Source organism: Pan troglodytes, chromosome 6 (genome assembly GCF_028858775.2).
Source record: "Pan troglodytes isolate AG18354 chromosome 6, NHGRI_mPanTro3-v2.0_pri, whole genome shotgun sequence".
NCBI classification, from domain to species: Eukaryota; Metazoa; Chordata; class Mammalia; order Primates; family Hominidae; genus Pan; species Pan troglodytes.
The window spans coordinates 105,586,156-105,606,283 of record NC_072404.2 but is presented as its reverse complement, the minus strand read 5'-3'; the positions used below and the strand labels follow the sequence as shown (position 1 = coordinate 105,606,283).

At 39.0% G+C, this 20,128-nt stretch overlaps 1 protein-coding gene and 1 non-coding gene across 15 annotated transcripts in view; both read left to right on the top strand.

The window, feature by feature from the left end:
• The window catches only part of SLC25A13 (solute carrier family 25 member 13), a 237,626-nt gene that overhangs the window by 128,469 nt on the left and 89,029 nt on the right, over positions 1–20,128 (top strand). The gene's annotated exons all lie outside the window — the stretch shown is intronic.
• MIR591 (microRNA mir-591) lies at positions 10,109–10,202 on the top strand. The gene has a single exon (NR_035929.1). It is a non-coding gene; the product is annotated as a microRNA mir-591 (primary transcript).

Sequence of the window (20,128 nt, the reverse complement as noted above, 5' to 3'; positions counted from 1 at the left end):
AGAGCTTGCCAAAATGTTTCCCAAAGTAATGGTGTGTCTGGAATTGGTGGGTTCTTGCTCTCACTGACTTCAAGGATGAAGCTGCGGACCCTCGTGGTGAGTGTTACAGTTCTTAAAGATGGTGTGTCCAGAGTTTGTTCCTTCTTATGTTTGGACGTGTTCAGAGTTTCTTCCTTCTGGTGGGTTCGTGGTCTCGCTAGCTTCAGGAGTGAAGCTGCAGACTTTCGCTGTGAGTGTTACAGCTCTTAAGGTGGCGCTTCTGGAGTTGTTCATTCCTCCCGTCCAGAGTTGTTCATACCTCCTGGTGGGTTCCTGGTGTCGCTGGCCTCAGGAGTAAAGCTGCAGACCTTCATGGTGAGTGTTATAGCTCATAAAGGCAATGAGGACCCAAAGAGTGAGCAGCAGCAAGATTTGAGAAGAGCAAAAGAACAAAGCTTCCACAGCGTGGAAGGGGACCAGCGCAGGTTGCCACTGCTGGCTGGGCAGCCTGCTTTTATTCCCTTATCTGCCCCACCCACATCCTGCTGATTGGTCCATTTTACAGAGAGCTGATTGGTCTGTTTTACAGAGAGCTGATTGGTCCATTTTGACAGAGTGCTGATTGGTGTGTTTACAATCCCTGAGCTAGACACAGAGTGCTGATTGGTGCATATACAATCCTCCGGCTAGACATAAAAGTTCTCCGAGTCCCCACCCAACTCAGGAGCCCAGCTAGCTTCACCTAGTAGATCCCGCACTGGGGCTGCGGGCGGAGCTGCCCATCAGTCCCACGCCATGCGCCTGCACTCCTCAGCCCTTGGGTGGTCGGTGGGACCTGGGCACTGCGGAGCAGGGGGCGGCACCCGTTGGGGAGGCTCAGGCCGCATGGGAGCCCACGGGGTTGGGGGGACTTGGGCATGGCGGGCTGCAGCTCCTGAGCCCTGCCCCGCGGGGAGTCAGCTGAGGCCCGGTGAGAATTCAAGTGCAGCGTGGGTGGGCCAGGAGTGCTGGGGGACCCAGCACACCCTCCACAGCTGCTGGCATAGGTGCTAAGCCCCTCAGTGCCCAGGGCTGGCGGTGCTGGCCATCCACTCTGAGTGCAGGGCCTGCAGAGCCCACGCCCACCCAGAACTCACCCTGGCCCGCGAGCACTGTGGGCAGCCACGGTTCCCGCCCACACGGTCTATCTCCACACCTCCCTGCAAGCAGAGGGAGCTGGCTCTGGCCTTGGCCAGCCCAGAGAGGGGCTCCCACAGTGCAGTGGCAGGCTGAAGGGCTCCTCAAGTGTGGCCAGAGTGGGCGCCGAGGCCGAGGAGGCTCCAAGAGCGAGGGAGGACTGCCAGCACATTGTCACCTCTCAGTGGTACCAGTTAACACTCATACCATCATTGCATGATGGTTTTATTTCAGATCTTTGCCACTTGGTATCAGCCATTTTTATTTTAGTGATATCTCACTGTGTGGCTTCAATGAGCATTTATTTCCCTGATTCCTAATGGGTTATATGACATTTTTCCATATTTATTGGCCATTTGGCTATCTTCTTCAGTCACGTGTGTATTTTCTGGATACAAGACCTCTGAGGGTTATATGTTTCACAGATTCTTTACTCTGTGACTTGCACTGTTACTCATTTGAGTCTTGAGGAACATAAGTTTCTAATTTTAATGTAGTACAAATTATCAGCATTTTCTTTTGTGGATAGCTCTTTTTGTGTCCTGTTTAAAAAATCTAGGCCAGGCACAGTGATTCCCACCTGTAATCCCAGCACTTTGGGAGGCCGAGGCGGGTGGATCACCTGAGGTCAGGAGTTCGAAACCAGCCTGTCCAACACAGTGAAACCCTGTCTTTACTAAAAATACAAAAATGAGCTGGGTGTGGTGGCAGCACCTGTAATCCCAGCTACTCAGGAGGCTGAGGCAGGAGAATCGCTTGAACCCAGGAGGCAAAGGTTACAGTGAGCCGACATCATGCCATTGCACTCCAGCCTGGGCGACAAGAGCGAAACTCTGGCTCAAAACAGAAAAAAAAAAAAAAAATCTTTGCTTTCCTCCGGGTCGGGAAGATATTCTCCTGTGTTATCTTCCAGAAGTTTGCTTTCCTTTCAGATTTACATTTTAATCTTTCTAGAATTTGTTATATTTTTGCATGGTACTAAAGGTAAAGGTCAAGATTCTTCCCTGGCCCTCTTCCCCAAGGATATGTCGATCGCCTGGCACCATTTATTAAAAAGATGGTTCTTTTCTTTATTGCATTGCAGTGGTACTACTATCATAAATCCAGTATGGGGCTGTATCTGAATGCTCCATTCTTTTTACATTATTGTATATTCTCCACTAATACTATACTATCTTAATTACTACAGCTTTATAAGTCATATCTGGTTAGGTTTTCAACTTTATTCTTTAAGATTATCTTGGCTATTCTTGGCCCTATTCACTATCAAAACAATTTTAGAGTAAGTCATTAATTTCCACAAACATCCTGCTGAGATTTCACATGCTATTGTCTTGAATATTTATAATATCTATATGTATATGTATAAATAAATGTTTTATTCCTTTAAGAATTTTTAAAGTTTTTAAATAAAAGTTTATTTAATAACAGGTGTTAGTCTGTCTATATCTCACTACTCTGGAAATTTTGAGTTGATGAACACTACAAATTTTGAAAGAGAAAGGAACACATCTATGTTATTTGTTATCTAAAGATGCTGGTGCATGTGTACAATTTTGCAGATAGGACTACTGCCAAGGATGAATCAGTGCTAAGTACCTCAGAAGGAAGGTAGTAGAAACGTGAGCTGAATTTTATATTTGAGATAACAAATAAGCATTACCTTCTTAAAAGTTCATAAATATTTCAATAGATATATTTTACTACATATTGAATATAATACATTTAAAGAAACTTCAGAATTATGTGAGTTGGAATGTTACCAATACTGTCAAATTTTGGTTACCCTGGTGGATGGGAGGGGTATTCAAAGGGAGTAAATCATGGTGGAAGACAAGCAGGGTAAGAAGAGGAAAGAGAAAATGATATTAATTGCCTAGTCATTTGTAACCAAAGCAGAGAAATAATAAATAAGGGAATAAGGTGTCATTATATTAATTATAAATCTGTGCTATTATGTGAGGAGACATTTACACAAATTTGTTTTTGAAATTTAAGGTCTTTTCTCTTTAAACTTAGTGTTTCGAATGTCAACATAGTTTTCTTTTTCTTTCTTTTCTTTTTTATGGTGTTATTTTTTATACTAGATCATGGGTGGCAAACATTTTCTATAAGGGTAAGATAGTAAATGTGTTGGTGCAGTCCCTGTGGAAAATAGTTATGGAGATTCCAACAAAAATTTACAAATAGAAGTACCATATGATCCACCAATCTCACTTCTGGATATTTATCCAAAAATCAGGATCTCAAAGAGGTATCAGAACTCTCATGTTTATCGCAGCACTGTTCGCAATAGCCAAATGTGGAAATGACCTAAATGCCCATCCACAGCTGAATGGGTAAAGAAAATTTATATACATAGAATATTATTCAGCCATAAAGTCCTGCCATACATGACAACATGAATGAACCTTGAGGACACTACGAGTGAAATAAGCCAGCCACAGAAGACAAATATTACATGATTCCACTTATATGAGGCACCTGAAATAGGCAGATTCATAGAATCAAAGAGTGGTGGCTACCAGGGGCTGTGAGGAGGGGGAATGGGGATTTACTAATCAGCTGGCATAAAGTTTTGGTTAAGCAAGATGAGTAAGTTCTAGAAATCTCCTGCACAACATTGTGCTGATAGTTAACGATATTATTTTGTACACTTAAAAATCTATTAAGGGTAGATTTCATGTTAAGTGTTTTTTTCCACCAAAAAAAAAGATTTTATTTTCATTTTTTGAAAGAGGTGAGGTAATTGGTCGTGTAGATATGGGGATGGAGGAGGGGAGACTGTCGCAGGCAGAAAATAATAGCCATTTCCCGGGTTCTAAGGGCGGAGTCTGTTTGATACATTTGAGGAACGTTTTAGGGAGAGAGACTATAAACAAATACAAAAAATATGATGTCAGAATATCCTGTTTGTATGTAAAGCAGGCTAAGTGGGTAGAAAGCATGGAAGCTATCTGAGCAGATCTAGAGGAGTGACCAAAGATGCATTAATACTGAACTGGCATGATATGGGCTTTGTATTCCATGAAGGGTTGGAGCTGTGGGGGTCTGGAAGTGATGGCCACTTTGGAAGTGCCACAAACAGTGGAGGCTGGGAATAACAGAGGCCTGGACTGGAGTCATATCTCGGGACCCCACCTGGGCCATTCCTTTTTTTTTTTCTTTCTTGGTTTCTTTCTTTTTTTTTTTTTGAAACAAGGTCTGTCACCCAGGCTGGAGTGATCTGGGTTCACTGCAGCCTCAACATCCCTGACTCAAGTGATCTTTCCACCTTAGCGTCCTGAGTAGCTGGGACTACAGGTGGCTCTACCATGTCCAGCTAACTTTATTTTTATTTTCGTAAAGATGAGTTTAACTATGTTGCCCAGACTAATCTCAAACTCCTGGGCTCAAGCAATCCTCCCGCCTTGGCTTCCCAAGATGCTAGGATTACAGGCATGAGCCACTGCACACTGGGCTATTCCTGAGAGCTAATCTGTATGACTTGGCTCCCGATTGGCCATGGGTGAGAGGAAGGGGGCCAAAGGAAAGGAAGAAGAACCAGGTGGTAGCTACTGGTCTTGTTCTGTTCCCAAGATACGTGGTTTTACATAATCTCATGAGAGAAGTAAGGTAACCATCATTTTTATTTTAAAATACATGCCAAGCTCTGGGCTAAGTACTTTTGGTATAATTTATTATTTAATTATTGTAGCCTAGAAGGTCTATACTATTATAATTCTCATTTTCTGTAGAGGAAATAGGCATGGGGAAGTTGAGTAAGTGGCCACAGTCGTAGTGTTGCCTGTGATGGAGCTGGGAGAGCAGCCTGATCCTGGCTGACTGTTCTTCACTGTGCCACACTGCCTCCCTCTGGTGTTGATACTCATGCTTTTGGAGCAAGCCCACCATAATCCAGATAGGTGTCAGTTAGCCCATTGTGGTCTCAGTCTGTATCAGACATTAGAAGGATTTAATATTTTTCATGAAGTAAAGAACAATAGGCAAATGCATTAGTTACGATTTTATTTCACTATGGTGGAAAGTAATAAGGAAGAGAACATACCTGGCTTAGAGTTACCAGTGTACATAGAAAGTTGCCTTGGTTCCAGCTATCTGGATAACTTGTTGAGATGCACACGATCTGAGTTTTACCCAGAAAAGCTTTATCTTTTGATATGAACAGAATTCTGACTGAAGGGGAGAATCACAGGACGATAGGGAAGGGTGAGGAGATGGTCTGTGTCCAGGTTGAGGATAGAGGGGAACCATAGTAGAGGAGGCCCTTGATTGAGGGGTGCAGCTTAAGAGACCTGAGTACTTGGGAGGGTGGTTGTCAGGGCACCAACGACAGGGCCATGCCCTTAAACAAGAGTAATTATTTCATATGAGAAGCAATTAGGAGTCACCACAAGGTCTTTGGAGGACAGGGATAGGATCAGAATGATGCTTGGAAGAGATGATTTTTGCTGAGTTGACTAGAGTGGGGCAAAGCCAGGGGTACCATGCCAGTGATCATTATTTAGGCTTCACAGTATCTATTTGAAGCCAGCGTATAGTCACCCCACTTTGTGAGTGGAAGAGCTGAAAGTCAGGGTTTGGAAGGACTTACCTGGTGTGTGAGCAGGTTGGTACAGACATGTTGTGAGTGATCGTTTCTCAGACACTTTCCTGTTACTGTATTTCTTATTTAATGTTGCGGGGGGCGCAAAACATTTCCATTGTGGGTTTTAAGAAAGAGTACCTGTGTGGATGTGTGGGTGTGTTTAATGAAACTGTTGATCTGAACTATTTGGCATATATACCAGTGATTTATCTTATAATGCTAATTTAAGACATTACCTATTCCTACTTACTGGTATTTCTTAAGTTGTTGTACCACATTAATAGCCTAGCTCCACAGTAGCAGAGAGCTTGAATACTACTTTTTATTTTTTATTTTTTCAGAGATGGAGTCTCGCTCTGTTGCCCAGGCTGGAGTGCAGTGGCACAATCTCGGCTCACTGCAAGCTCTGCTTCCCGGGTTCAAGCGATTCTCCTGCCTCAGCCTCCCGGGTAGCCGGGACTACAGGCGCACATCGCCACGCCCGGCTAATTTTTGTATTTTAGTAGAGATGGGGTTTCACCGTTGTTGCCCAGGCTGGTCTGGAGCTCCTGAGCTGAGGCAATCCACCCGCCTCGGCCTCCCAAAGTACTAGGATTACAGGCGTGAGCCACCGTGCCTAGCCGAGAGCTTGAATACCTGCTTTTATCTGAGGAAAGTCACAATTAGACCCCCTGAAAATTCAAAGTATGATCTATACAATACCAGTTTCTTAGGTTAAACTCCCAAATGTTTTCTTGCATTATGCTATTACATGTTTCTCTCTTCCTTTGAGTTTTTAAATTTATTTTTCAGTACACTGAACAAGATTTCATGAAATATGTTTTACGTGCAATTTTAAAGTTATCCTTAATACCTGAATGTAACCCAATTTCATTACAAGTGTTGGTGGTAATGATGGTGTATGCATGTTTATGTTCTGCAGTTTTTAATTAAACTTTAAAGTCAAGGGTTCTCAACTCTTTGACTAGATAAGTATCAGGGAGTCTGTGAATGGCTATGGTTGTTTGTAATATTTCGTCTAAATGAGCTTTTTTTTTTTCCTGGGGAAAAATTGTGTAGGTTTTAGCAAATCTCACAGAGGTCAGTGAGCTGCCCTTTAAAGATAAAAGCTGCTTTTTATAGAGGGGCAGTTGAACTAGTAGACATATATCTTATTTAACACTTTTCCAGCATTGCTGTTAAAGACATTGATTGTAGAATAGTTTATGTATGACTTGAAAATGTAATGATAATCAGTTTTTGGATGCCTTTTGATTTTGGATATATGAAGAAACGAAATGTATCCGACAACCTATATATAATACAAGAGACAGATTGGAAAATACATTTTTCTGTAACTGAAGTAAATGTAGAGTAACTAACGAATTATTAAAAATACAAAAAGAGCTGGGCGCAGTGGCTCACACCTGTAATCCCAGCACTTTGGGAGGCTGAGGCAGGCGGATCACAAGGTCAAGAGATCGAGACCATCCTGGCCAACACGGTGAAACCCCGTCGCTACTAAAAATACAAAAATTAGCTGGGCATGGTGGCACGTGCCTGTAGTCCCAGCTACTCAGGAGGCTGAGGCTGGAGAATAACTTGAACCCAGGAGGTGGAGGTTGCAGTGAGCCGAGATCGTGCCACCACACTCCAGCCTGGTGACAGAGCAATATTCTGTCTCAAAAAAAATAAACAAAATAAAACACAGAAAGAACTGTTTGGTTGGCTGGCTAGTGAGACCTCTGAAAGGGAATTGGTTCTGATTCTCATGAAGACCAAAATGGAAGAAACTAGTCTACACCCTGTGCCACATTGGGAGGCCTGGGCTGGCTCGCCACTGCAGCTCTGCCAGTTAGCATGGAGTCTGAAAGAAACTGGTCCAGTCTTGCCCTTTATTGGAAACTACAGTGACCTTTTGTCCTTTAATCTTCACTATTGAAATATATTGTAAGTTTAGTAACTATAGAGAAGCGTTTCTTGTTTATGTTAATAAGTGGCATGTGGAAAAGGACTCTCCTAAGAGAGAATCATAAAGCCTGGAACTTTTAATTTATTAAGGCTCTGAGAAGTCCTGCGGAAAAATAAATCTATTTAACTTTGTTTAAATTGTAGTTTAGCAAACTTATTATATTTGCACCAACTTTTCTCTTGTGTCTCTCCCACTAAACAAAACCCACAGAACCGGGGCGATTTCTAAGCTAGTTAATTCTTAATTCTAAGCAAGTCCTCAGTTAGTTAATTCTCTGATGTGGATGTAATTGTTTGGAGGGACCCTTTCTGAGTTCAAGTTAGATTGTGTCCAGGAACACCTGCTATGATGAAATTGGTGTGCTTTGGGAAAATGGGTAGGCTAGATGACATTAGGAAATGTGTGGAAACACCCACTCAGTCACTTTGATTCAGGTTGCAGAAAATGATGGGAGTTAAAAGTATGGAAATGAGAAGTTTCGAAGTTAAGCACTCAAATTTAATATTAAATATATAAAGCTAGAGGAATGCTGGTATTGGATTGGAAGAAGGCAGACTTTACCCATCATTTTTAAGCTTGCTGGAAAGGAAGGTCATTTGTTACTGTCTTTGTAAAGACACTTCGAAAATGAAATATTCGAAAAGATAGCTGAGGGGGAAGATGGTGAAGAATCAGAAGAAACGTTACTTGGGGAAAGTTCTTCATTAATATTGGTTCTGATTTTGGTGTTTCACAAAAATAATGTGTCATTTTGATGAAAGAAAAATATTGCCCTGCAGTAGATTTTATTTTATTTTATGAGAGGTAAAGAGGGGGCTGAGTATATTCTCTTATACATGCTTACATCCCAAATAGAGAGTAAGAATTTCGAATAAGAACAGTATGAGTTTTGAAAGTAAATAATCTCTATGTTGATAAGAATTGTGGCATGCCTGGGTACTGAGTATCTTTTCAGAGATCCTAGAGAGTGTTCAGAAACTGTTCCAGTTCATTGGGTCAAAAATCCACTATTTACGAAAAGCTAAATACGGATTTGCACGATTGACCATAATGGCTTCAATTTTGAAAGATAGTAGTATCAGAGAGCACTTCCAGTTGGTGGGATAATATAAGAATCGCCCGTGCTCAAATGGCTAAAATATTGTACTTTTTGCTACTTCATCACTCCATTTTAAAAATAGAGAGGGGGAGAAAAGAAGGCAGACCTGTTGAGAAGGTGGAAGAATGTCAGTTGGAGAGCAAATCAAAATAACCATGTGAAGCCACTCCTTAGTTAACTACTGCCTGAAGGTTAACTGTTCCTTAGAAGCCTGTCAGGGAGTGGAGAGACTGGACTGGGGGCTGCTGTCCCTGTGCGTGCATGTGCACCTGTGTGTTTGTGTGTGCATGTGTGTGTGTGTATGTGCATGTTCATGTGCATGCATGATGAAGGGTGAAGAGAACTTGTGGTAGGAAAGAAGGTGTAGAGAACAGAAAGCTAACAGAAAATCCTGAAACTTAGAGTCCTAGGAAAATTTGACTATTTTAAACTAACTGTACTGCTTATTTAAAGATAGGAAAATTATACCATTCTTCTTCTGGTGTAAGAGAGAGATAAAAATACAGTTTTTCTAAATTGGAAAATTTGCTGTAATCTTGCTGCTAATGACTGATTTCTTCCAACAGTTGCAAGGCAGTTTTTGCTCTGATAGGTTGATAAAGGAAACAAAATCAAGAACATATTGGAAATTCTCAGAGAAAATTACAGTTTAGGTATATGTTGGGGGTGGATACTTAGACATTTTAATTGAAATAAAACAGTTTTATACTAATATGGGATCACTGTGGGTGTACATTTGTAGTACATCTGCTCTTGAAGCATTTAAGTAGGGTTAAATGTATGTTAATGCTTTTGCAAGAAAATTTTCGATAATATCCGTCTAAGGAAACTAGCTTAGGAAATAGGTTTTTGAAAACAATATAGATATTATATTTGCATTTAGAGAGTGAATTAGGACTCTGTAATGCTTTAAGAATTTTAAAACATTAGTTGTATTCTCTAGTGGTAATGAAAGTTAACAATAATTAACACACAACAGATGATTAAAGCAAGCTTACACATCTGGAGAGTGACCACAGTCTGCTATATGCCTCTAAACACCATTTTAATTGACCTACTTTTGATATTATGAAAGGCTAATAATGATTTATTCTACCCAGTTGAAAATACTTTTTCTAGCAGATAATTGGAAACATCTCAGTTGGCCCCTCTGTTGATTTAGTTAGTGTGTGTGACAGATGGTTAATATCTTACGCTAAATATCTGCCAGCCTTGAGCCATTTTGTTGTTGTTGACTCACAGTCACTATGATGACTTAAATAGCGTATGAATCTTGAGAATTGATAGATCTGTCAGATTATAGAGGAGGAGGGAGTCTTATCAATGAGGCAGACCATGGGTTCTCATTGTAATAGTGTAGAATGTTGGTTAACTGTGGACTCCCTGGCTCTGTCTCAAATCTACTGATTCATAATTTTTGGGTGTGGGGCTTGGGAATGTGTTTTAAACAAGCTCTCCAAGGGAACGTAGTTCCTACTTCAAATGAACAATGGCTGAGTATAGTTTATGGCTTTCTTTCATGGATGAGGAAACAGGCCCAGAGGGGAAAAGGTGACTAGTTTCATAAGAATCACAACTTTGACTTCTGGCACTAGAAGGATAGGGTTCTTTCCTGAATGCCACATGACCTTAGCTCAGGCTAGTTCCATCCCTAAGTACAGAACTGGAAGAGTTTTAAATTAGCCCTAATTTTTACATACACCAATACCACATATGACTTTAGTATAATATTTGGCTCAGCTTGGCTGTGTGTGTGCTTATTTTTTGAAAGATACCTATCACCACTGTACCTACATGTTCAGAATAATAATAATAAAAAGTTTACAGGGGATTATAGAGAACTCAATTTTAATGTGAAGTACTTATGCTCTACTTACTATGTTTTAATGGCAACCATTTTCCCCCTAGAAGTTTCTTGAGCGACTCTGAATTGTAGCCAGAATACTTCTTTCCTCTTCAGACCCTTAGCTGTGATTAATGTAAAAAGGCACTTGTCAAAAGGGTTTGAAATGGCAACCTTGATATTGGAGCATATGGCAGTAGAGATAGGTCTGCATCCACTTACTCCATTATGTTATTTAATGTACGAATTCAACAATTTGTCCTTTGCTCCCTGCTTAAAAGATGATGGCCATAGAAGCTGGTTGTTAACCATATCAGCAGGGTGGAATATTACTTCCCTTAGAGAAAAACCACAACTTTCTTTGAGGATTTAGCATGCATTAGAAAAAGCATGAAACTGTTCAGAGATAAAGTGCTGGGCCTTCAGCAGTCCTCTCTTTGCCTCCAAGAGGGGTTACTTTTATGTTTAACACAAACATCCCTTTTGTGTTTATTGTATTAATGGAATTTTTAAAATCCATGAGAAAGAGAGAGAGATTATGGTTTAGTGTTTGAAATAATATAGCTTGATGAATCTTTTTTATTTTAATGGGAAACTCTTTTTCATAGATATGCTGCTTCAAAAAGTGAATCTTTTAGAAATTAAAATGCATTAATTTAGTTATTCTGTATGGAAACAAAAACATGGAAAGTTAAAATTTGCATAAGTGAAGACCTTGATGATTTCAGATTATAGTGTGGTGGAGGTTAAGGAATAAGAGTCCATAGAATTTGTAAAAACAAATTCAGTCTAACCACTTAATGGCATGTGCAAGTAATTTGCCAATTAAATATCTCTAGTGTCTGAAAGATCTTCAGAGAAAAGAGTGGAGGTTCTTAATCTTTCTTAATTTTATACTTTAAGAAACATAATAGAAAATTACTTAGTTTTTGATCACTTTTCATTCAAAATTTTAGTATATGAGCTCAAGAAAGGATGGATTTTAAATATTTGAGGAAAATTATTGCTTTTTGAGAAATTAAAAACTATGATACTTCCAAATCACACTGTGCTCATTTAAAAAATAGTATTTGTAAATATTTGGTGCCCAGATAATAATTTTCATTATAATTAAGACTTTACACTTTGGAGTTTTATGATTTTGATGGTCACCTACTATGTTTAGAACATTGTACTAGTCATGCTTAACTCCAGAAAAACTGTCTAAGATAGATATTCCCATTCTAAAGATTGAGCAAATTGAGTCAGAGTAAGTAATTTGCCCAGGGTTACTCATTAGTAAGAGGCAGATCTCTGACAGTTCTAGGTGTTTTTTTTTTTTTCAGAGAAAGCTTTGTTGAGATATAATTTACCCATTTAAAGTATATAATTCAATGGTTTTTAGTATATTCACAGATTTGTACAATTATCACCACATTCAATTGTAGAACGTTTTCATCACCCCAACAAGAAACCTCACACCGCACCTTAGCAATCACCACTCCCTTCCATCCAGTCCCTCCATCCCCTGGCAGTTGTTAATCTACTTTTTGTGTATATGGATTTGTCTATTCTAGACATTTCATATAAATGGAATCATAAAATGTGGGCTTTCATGATTGGTTTCTTTTACTTAGCATAATGTTTCCAAGGCTCATCCATGATGTAGCACATGTGTTATTCCTTTTTATTGATAAATAATATTTCACTGTGTAGATATAGATAGGTCACATTTTGTTTATTAATCAGTTAACAGGCATAAGAGCTGTTCCCAGTGCTTGGCTATTATGAATAACGTTGCTGCGAACATTCATGTATGTGAGTTTGTATGGGCATATGTTTTCATTTCTCTTGAGTATATACCTGAGAGTGGAATTGCTGAGTCATATTATAATTCTATGTTGAACTTTTTGAGGAACTGCCAGACTGTTTTCCAAAGTGGCCACACCATTTTCTTAAATATATTCCCACCAGCAGTGTTTGAGGGTTGCAGTTCCTTCACATCCTCACCAACACTTCTTATTATCTCTTTTTGATTATAACCATTGTAGCAGGGTGAAGTGGTTATCTCATCATGGTTTTGATTTTCATCTCCCTGATGGCTAATGATGTCTAACATCTTTTCATGTGCCTCTTGGCAATTTTATGCTGTCTCTGGAGAAATGTCTATTCAGATCCTTTGCCCATTTTTAAATAGGATTATTTGTCCTTTTATTGTATTGTGAGAGTTCTGTGTGTATACTAGGGTTCCTTATCAGATATGTGACTTGCAAAGTTTTTCTCCTAGTCTATAGGCTATTTTATCTTTTTCTTTTCTTTTTCTCTCTCTTGTTTTTAAACTTTTTTTATTTTAAGTTCAGGGGTACATGTGCAGGTTCATTATATAGGTAAATTTGTGTCATAGGGGTTTGTCATACAAATTATTTCATCACTCAGATATTAAGCCTAGTACCCATTAGTTATTTTTCCTGATCCTCTCCCTCCTCCCACCCTTTACCCTCTGGTAGGCCCCAGTGTCTCTTGTTCTCCTCTGTGTCCGTGTGTTCTCACCATTTAGCTCCCACTTAAAGTGAGAGCATGCAGTATTTGGTTTTCTGTTCCTGCATTAGTTTGCTAATGATAATGGCCTCCAGCTCCGTCGACGTTCCTGCAAGGGACATGATCTCATTCTTTTTTATGGCTGCATAGTACTCCATGGTGTATATATACCACATTTTTTTTATCTACTCTATCGTTGATAGGCATTTAGGTTGATTCCACCTCTTTGCTATTGTGAATAGTGCTGCAATGAATGTACACATGCATGTGTCTTTATAATAGAATGATGTATATGCCTTTGGATATATACCCAGTAATGAGATTACTGGGTTGAATGGTATTTCTGTTTTTAGGTCTTTGAGGAATTGCCACACTGTATTCCACAGTGGTTAAACTAATTTACACTCCCACCAACAGTACATAAGTGTTCCTTTTTCTCTGCAACCTCACCGGCATCTGTTGTTTTTTGACTTTTTAATAACCATTCTGAGTGGTGTGAGATCATATCTCATTGTGTTTTAACACTTTCTTTTTTTCTTTTCTTTTTTTCTTTTGAGTCAGTCTCTCTCTGTCGCCCAGGCTGGAATGGAATGACATGATCTCGGCTCACTGCAACCTCCGCCTCAGGGGTTCAAGCAATTCTTCCTGCCTCAGCCTCCTGAGTAGCTGGGATTACAGGCACGTGCCACCATGCCTGGATAATTTTTGTATTTTTAGTAGAGATGGGGTTTTGCCATGTTGCCCAGGCTGGTATCAAACTCCTGACCTCAGGTGATCCGCCCGTCCCGGCCTCCCAAAGTGCTGGGATTACAGGCGTGAGCCACCGTGCCTGGCCATTTTAATACTTTCTTAATGGTATCCTTGGAGTATAAAGTTTTAAATTTTGATGAAGTATAATTTATTTTTTTTTCTGTTGCTTGTAGTTTTGGTGTCAATTAAACCATTTCCTAATCCAACATCACAAAAATTATGTCTATATTTTTTTCTAAAATTTTCTTGAAAATATGCCTATATTTTCTTCTAAAACTATTCACGGTTTTAAGTCTTGTAGTTAGGTCTTTGATCCATTATGAGTTAATTTTTGTATATAGGGTGAGATAGGAGCCCAACTTCATTATTTTGCATATGGATATTGTCCCTGCACCAGTTTTTTCTTATTGTCTGTTACCTTTGTTGGAAATCAATTGACTATAAATGTGAGGGTTAATTTTTTTACTCTCAATTTCATTCTGATGTTCTCTGTGTCTATCTTATACCAGTACTACATAGTCTTGATTACTCTAGCTTTGTAGTAAGCTTGAAATCCAAATTCGTGCCAGGCGTGGTGGATCACGCCTATAATCCCAGCACTTTGGGAGGCCAAGGTGGGTGGATCACGAGGTCAGGAGTTCGAGACCAGCCTGACCAACATGGTGAAACCCTGTCTCCACTAAAAATACAAAAATTAGCTGGGTGTATCAAAGTGCCTGTAATCCCAGGTACTCAGGAGGCTGAGGCAGGAGAATCGCTTGAACCTGGGAGGCAGAGGTTGCAGTGAGCCGAGATCATGCCACTGTACTCCAGCCTGGGCAACAGAGCAAGACTCCATCTGTTCTTCTTTTTCAAGATTGTTTTGGCTCTTCTGAATTGCTTGAATTTTCATAATGGATTGTTGGATCAGTTTGCCAATTTTTGCAAACAAGCCAACCAGGATTTTGATAGGGATTACATTGAATCTGTAGATCATTTTAGGGAGTATTGCCATTTTAAAATTAACTTTGGAGAGTTTTGCCATCTTAACAATATCAAGTCTTTTAATCCGTGAACATGGGATGTGTTTCTATTTATTTAGATTTTCTTTAGTTTCTTTCAATGCTGTTTTGTAGTGTTTAGAGAATCAGTTTTGCACTTATTTTGTTAAATTTATTTCTAAGTATTTTATTGTTTTTGAGGCTACTGTAAATTGAGGTTTTTTTAAATTAATTAATTAATTAATTTTTTTGCAATGGAGTCTCGCCCTGTCACCCAGGCTGGAGTGCAGTGGCACTCCACTCACTGCAAGCTCCGCCTCCCGGGTTCACGCCATTCTCCTGCCTCAGCCTCCTGAGTAGCTGGGATTACAGGTGCCCACCACCATGCCTGGCTAATTTTTGTATTTTTAGTAGAGATGGGGTTTCACCCTGTTGGCCAGCCTGGTCTTGAACTCCTGACCTGAAATGATCCGCCTGCCTGGGCCTCCCAAATGCTGGGATTACAGGCGTGGGCCACTGTGCCTGACCGAGTTGTTTTTTAAATTTCATTTTTGGATTGCTTATTTCAAATATATAGCAATACAGTTGATATTTGTATATTGATTTTTCTGTCTTCCAACCTTGCTAGACTTATTTATTAGTTCTAATAATTTTTTAGTGATTTCTTAGGACTTTTCTGTATATAAGATCTGTGACCCAACTTTTAAAGGTCTCAACTCTTTTCACTATAACCATACCCTGTAGCCTGGGAAACTTATTAACTTGGGAGAAATAGGTTGACTTTTTGAGGTTATCTTTAGGAAAGAAACAACTGCCACTTTGTAATTGTCTTCTCATGATATAAACAAATGCGGCAGACTTTTAAGATGGAAACTTTTGTGGAGAAAGCAAAGTTCCACAAATAAAAGGAACTTTGAGCTTATTTGGTGAGGTCTTACTTTAAATAATATCACTATTATTTGGTGATATTATGGGAACTACAGGCTTTCCAAACATAGCTTGTTTGGCACAGATTGAAATAACAACAATTATACTTTACTTTAAAAAATAAGCATTCTAATTTGGCTTTACTTTTAGGAGGAGTGGCTGAACTAAGAAAAATATGACTTTATGTATCCAAAATATATACTAGTGCTACATGCACATTTTAATGCTAATTAGTTTTGTTTCTTTGCCTATATGACCTCAACATGGGGAAAAGAGTTTAAGGCTTGTATTTTAGACCAGAAGAGACCTAATTCTAATTATTTTTACGTTTGAGATAGATCTAGCAGGTGGTTCTTACCTGAAAGTCTTCCACGACTGAGTTACGAGTTATTCTGAACCAAGTAAGCAACCAAAAAAGCTAAAACATTTTGGGTTTCTTCTTTCCTCTCCAGGACTGCAAGTTAGGTTTGGAATGGTCAGGGAATGGTACGGGTTTGGTGAGAGGACAACTCTAAGTTTGACTCCTGGAGTCTTTCATAGTAAAGCTCATGGAATTGCCCATGTGGGAGCCAGAGTATAGAGTAGAACTGGGCTTGAAAATCGCTTTGGATTTTCATTTCTGATTTTTCAGCTATAAAATGAGAGCTGGGACTTGTTCCTCTTACCTCTCAGAGCCTTACAAGACATAGAGGAATCTTAAACAATCGAATGTTAAGTGAGAAAGTTATTTGTGCCTCCTAAAAGGAGAAAAGAATATTAACCTGACGTGGTATTATAATGTCTCCCAGAGTGAGGGAGAAATGCAAGGAACCCATAGTGATGATTGAGTTTATAGATGTTTCTATTCATGAGCCTGCAGGAAAACGTAGAGACCAAACATTTCAGAAAATGAATGCCCTAGGATGATTCATTAGAGCAGAATGAAATATTCAGAAACTTATGAGTCTATAAAATATTTTTGGAGAAAATGTGTGAGTTTTCCAGAGGAAGAAGATTTAATATTTTGTTTTAAAAGACTTTATTAGTCGTGAGATGAATAGAAATATTGGTAGGTTTCCTTTAATCTTTTGCGTATCATTTGGCTTCTCCAATTAGAGTGGCTTGTCAATCTTATGATATTTGAGTACATAATCCTGCTAGGTAGGTCGAGAGAGTAAAAAGTAAATTTTGTAGAAATTATGCCAAGTGGTAAACAACTTCAGGCCTTTTTTTCCCTGCAGAGTCCCATGGCCAACCGTTCTTTCCATAGCAAACTTTTCTTCACCATAAACATAGCATCATGCCCCGGGGGCTTTAAAATAATGTTTGCTGCTGGCAGGTGATGCCAATGTCTGTGGCTACCTGGAGCAGGATCTATCATGTCTCAGTGATCCCAGGTGGCTTTGGTCCAAAGCACTGTAACTGGACCTTTGATTCACTTCAAAAGAAATGAACCTTTCTTCATGCCATTGATCGCCATTGAAAAGCTCCCTCAAAGGTCCCTCTTAGTAAATCCTTGACACCTTTCAGGGCCCAGATCATGGTTTATCTGCTCCAATAAGCTTTTCTCTCTTACTTCTCTCCTTAAATCTCCATTTCCTTACTATGAGGCCACCCTGTGGTTTAGTGCTGATACAATGTACTGTTTGAATCTGCTGTTGAATTATTTCTCAAGTATTAGACTTGGATGTAGCCTCATACCTTTTACTACCCTTCCTCTTCCCACAGGACCTAGTACAGTGCTCCCAAGCTGTGCTACTTAGAAGGTTGCTAGCTAGCTAGCTAAGCCCTGACATTCCTACAATAGCCAGTATATTGGAACAGCCACAAAGCTAATAATGGGCCTACATCCTCAGGGTCATGTGGTTGATACACTGCCCAACTCCAGGAGGCACCAGTCACATGGACCATGAAGTGCATGCCATCCACTGGAGTTGTGCAGCATGGGAGCCCTAAATGACCTAGGTCTACACATGATCTGTGTTTACACATTCCTGCATTACACTGCTTGGTCTGGAGAGTCTTCTCTACCTCCTTCCTCTTAAATTTTTATCCATTTCAATGAGAAGTTAAAAATTAGGAGTGAATCTAACCCTTCCATACTCCCTGATAATGCTTTCAGAATGAGGTCCTGGACCCTTGCATCAGGAAAACCTGGAGTGCTGGCTAAAATGCAGTTTTTTCAGCCCCTCAACACGTTTAAATCAGTTTAGGACCAGGCCTGGGGATTTTGATAAACGATGTTGACTGATGATTTGTATGCAGTGCACTGAAGTGGTGAGAAATGACTGTTGAATAGTTTCTCAGCAAGGGAAACTGTAGTGTCCCAAAGGGTTAATACCGCTGTCCTTAACCTGTTGCATTATCTATTGTAAACCTTTTCTGGCTCATTTAAATTCAGCAACTACTTAGTGAGCAGTTGCTCTCTGCCTACCACTGTGCCAGCCATAGTGGTAGAATCAGATGCGAAGAATGGGGTCTTTGCTGTGAAGGGGCTAATAATCAATTAGGAAATAAAAGACGTGCAATAAATATGCACAAACACATTAATATGTGCATACATATGCATACTATGTAATGATTTATATTACATCATATAGAGATCTTTTATACACATCTAGTATAGTATACTCTAGAAGATTTATAGAGAGATCTTTTTTCAAACAAATCATTATTGGTAGTACAGGCCTATAGGATTGTCAGATTTTAGATCTGAGAGATATCTTAGGGATAATGTATAGCTCTATCCTGCAGAGGAGATTTCAGTACATCAGCCAGGCATTTCATAGAGGCACACACACAGTCTATGGTGTAGTCCAAAAAACCATAGCGTTTAGAGTTTCGGATTCAAATGTGAGCTCTAGTAAGAAGTAAATGGTAGTTACTTTAATTACAGATAAATAAGATTGTTGTTTATGGTGAGACACATTTTACATGCATTCACTAATTTTAGAAAAACTTAAACCTACTTTCATGTATATTTATAATTTTAGACCATATAAATATAAAAATGGATAATAAGTGCCTTAGCTTTATATACCAACTATTTAGTAAAAACCTTCTGTTACTTTCTATGGGAAACAGAGATGGAAGGAGAGATCAACAAGGGGAAAAATCTTATTTTTGACAATTATCCTATGATTATTATGTTAAAACTTTATTTCACTGGAATGCTTGGCAGAAAGGAATCTTTAAGTTAACTGAGGATAAACGAGAAAACCATTTTTTCTTGCATATTATTTCTCTAAAATTTTATTCTAGTATAAAATTTTATTTACAGTGTGAATTTTTTTTCTTTCGGTCACGTCTTTATCATTTGAGCATTATTTTCGTTAGATAATTTATTCATCTAGATTAGAAGGTTATGGGAGCCTTTATTAAAACTTTATTGGGCCTGCTTCCTACAGAGATACAGACACTTACACCTGGAAAGGAGTCACAGATTATCTCGGTTAATATGTTTTGCACTGAAGAAAGTCATGTTTTAAGATATTAAGGGACTTACAGCCATTAGAACAATATCTGGCACATGGTGAGTGCCCAAGAAATTTTAGCTGCTGTTAGTAGAATTTGAATCCAAGTCATTTGAATTTCAGTTTGGTGATTTCTTCTCAGAAATCTTCTACTTAATTCCTTTTATTGACCCCTGGTCAGACTCACTGAGAATCTTTTTTGTTTGTTTGTTTTTCCTTTAAATCCTAATTCTGGATTCACTTCATTTTCCTTATATCTTATCTCTTTTTTCCCTAAAAGTAAAGAAGACAGAATAAATTCAGTATTGTACTTTAAAACTTTTATTGTCCTCATCAGGGCCAGTCTGAGGATTTCTGCCACGTTTTATAAAATTTATGCCCAGCATAATCCTGATTTTTTACTGCCTTCTCTGTGCAAATACACACCTAACCTTATGCTAATGGTGGCACTACTGTTTCTTCATGACAAGGCTTTAAAAATTTCTGGAAACTTTAAAAACATGGAATAAAAACTGTGGGTATAATGGGGGTGGGAGCAGGAAATTTGAGGGGAAACCATAGACACATATGCCAAAGGTTTTGGCACTTTTCAGAGGACTAAATAACTTTCTTCTTCTTTTTTTGTTTTAAATAGAAGCAAAAGAGAAAAAAGGTATCAAGCACAGTTTGCTCATAGAAATGAGCAGGTTTGGTAGATATATTTAAAGATGTGAAAGCCAGGAAAAATTATTAATATGCTAATAATTTGTATTTCCTCCATTCTCCAAACACATACTTTTATCAAGAGGAGGAGGCTAAAAATAAAAATAGAAGCTTTAGAAAAGTAAGGTTTTTCATGTTTTTTTCTTGTTTGTTTTTTCTCTGTC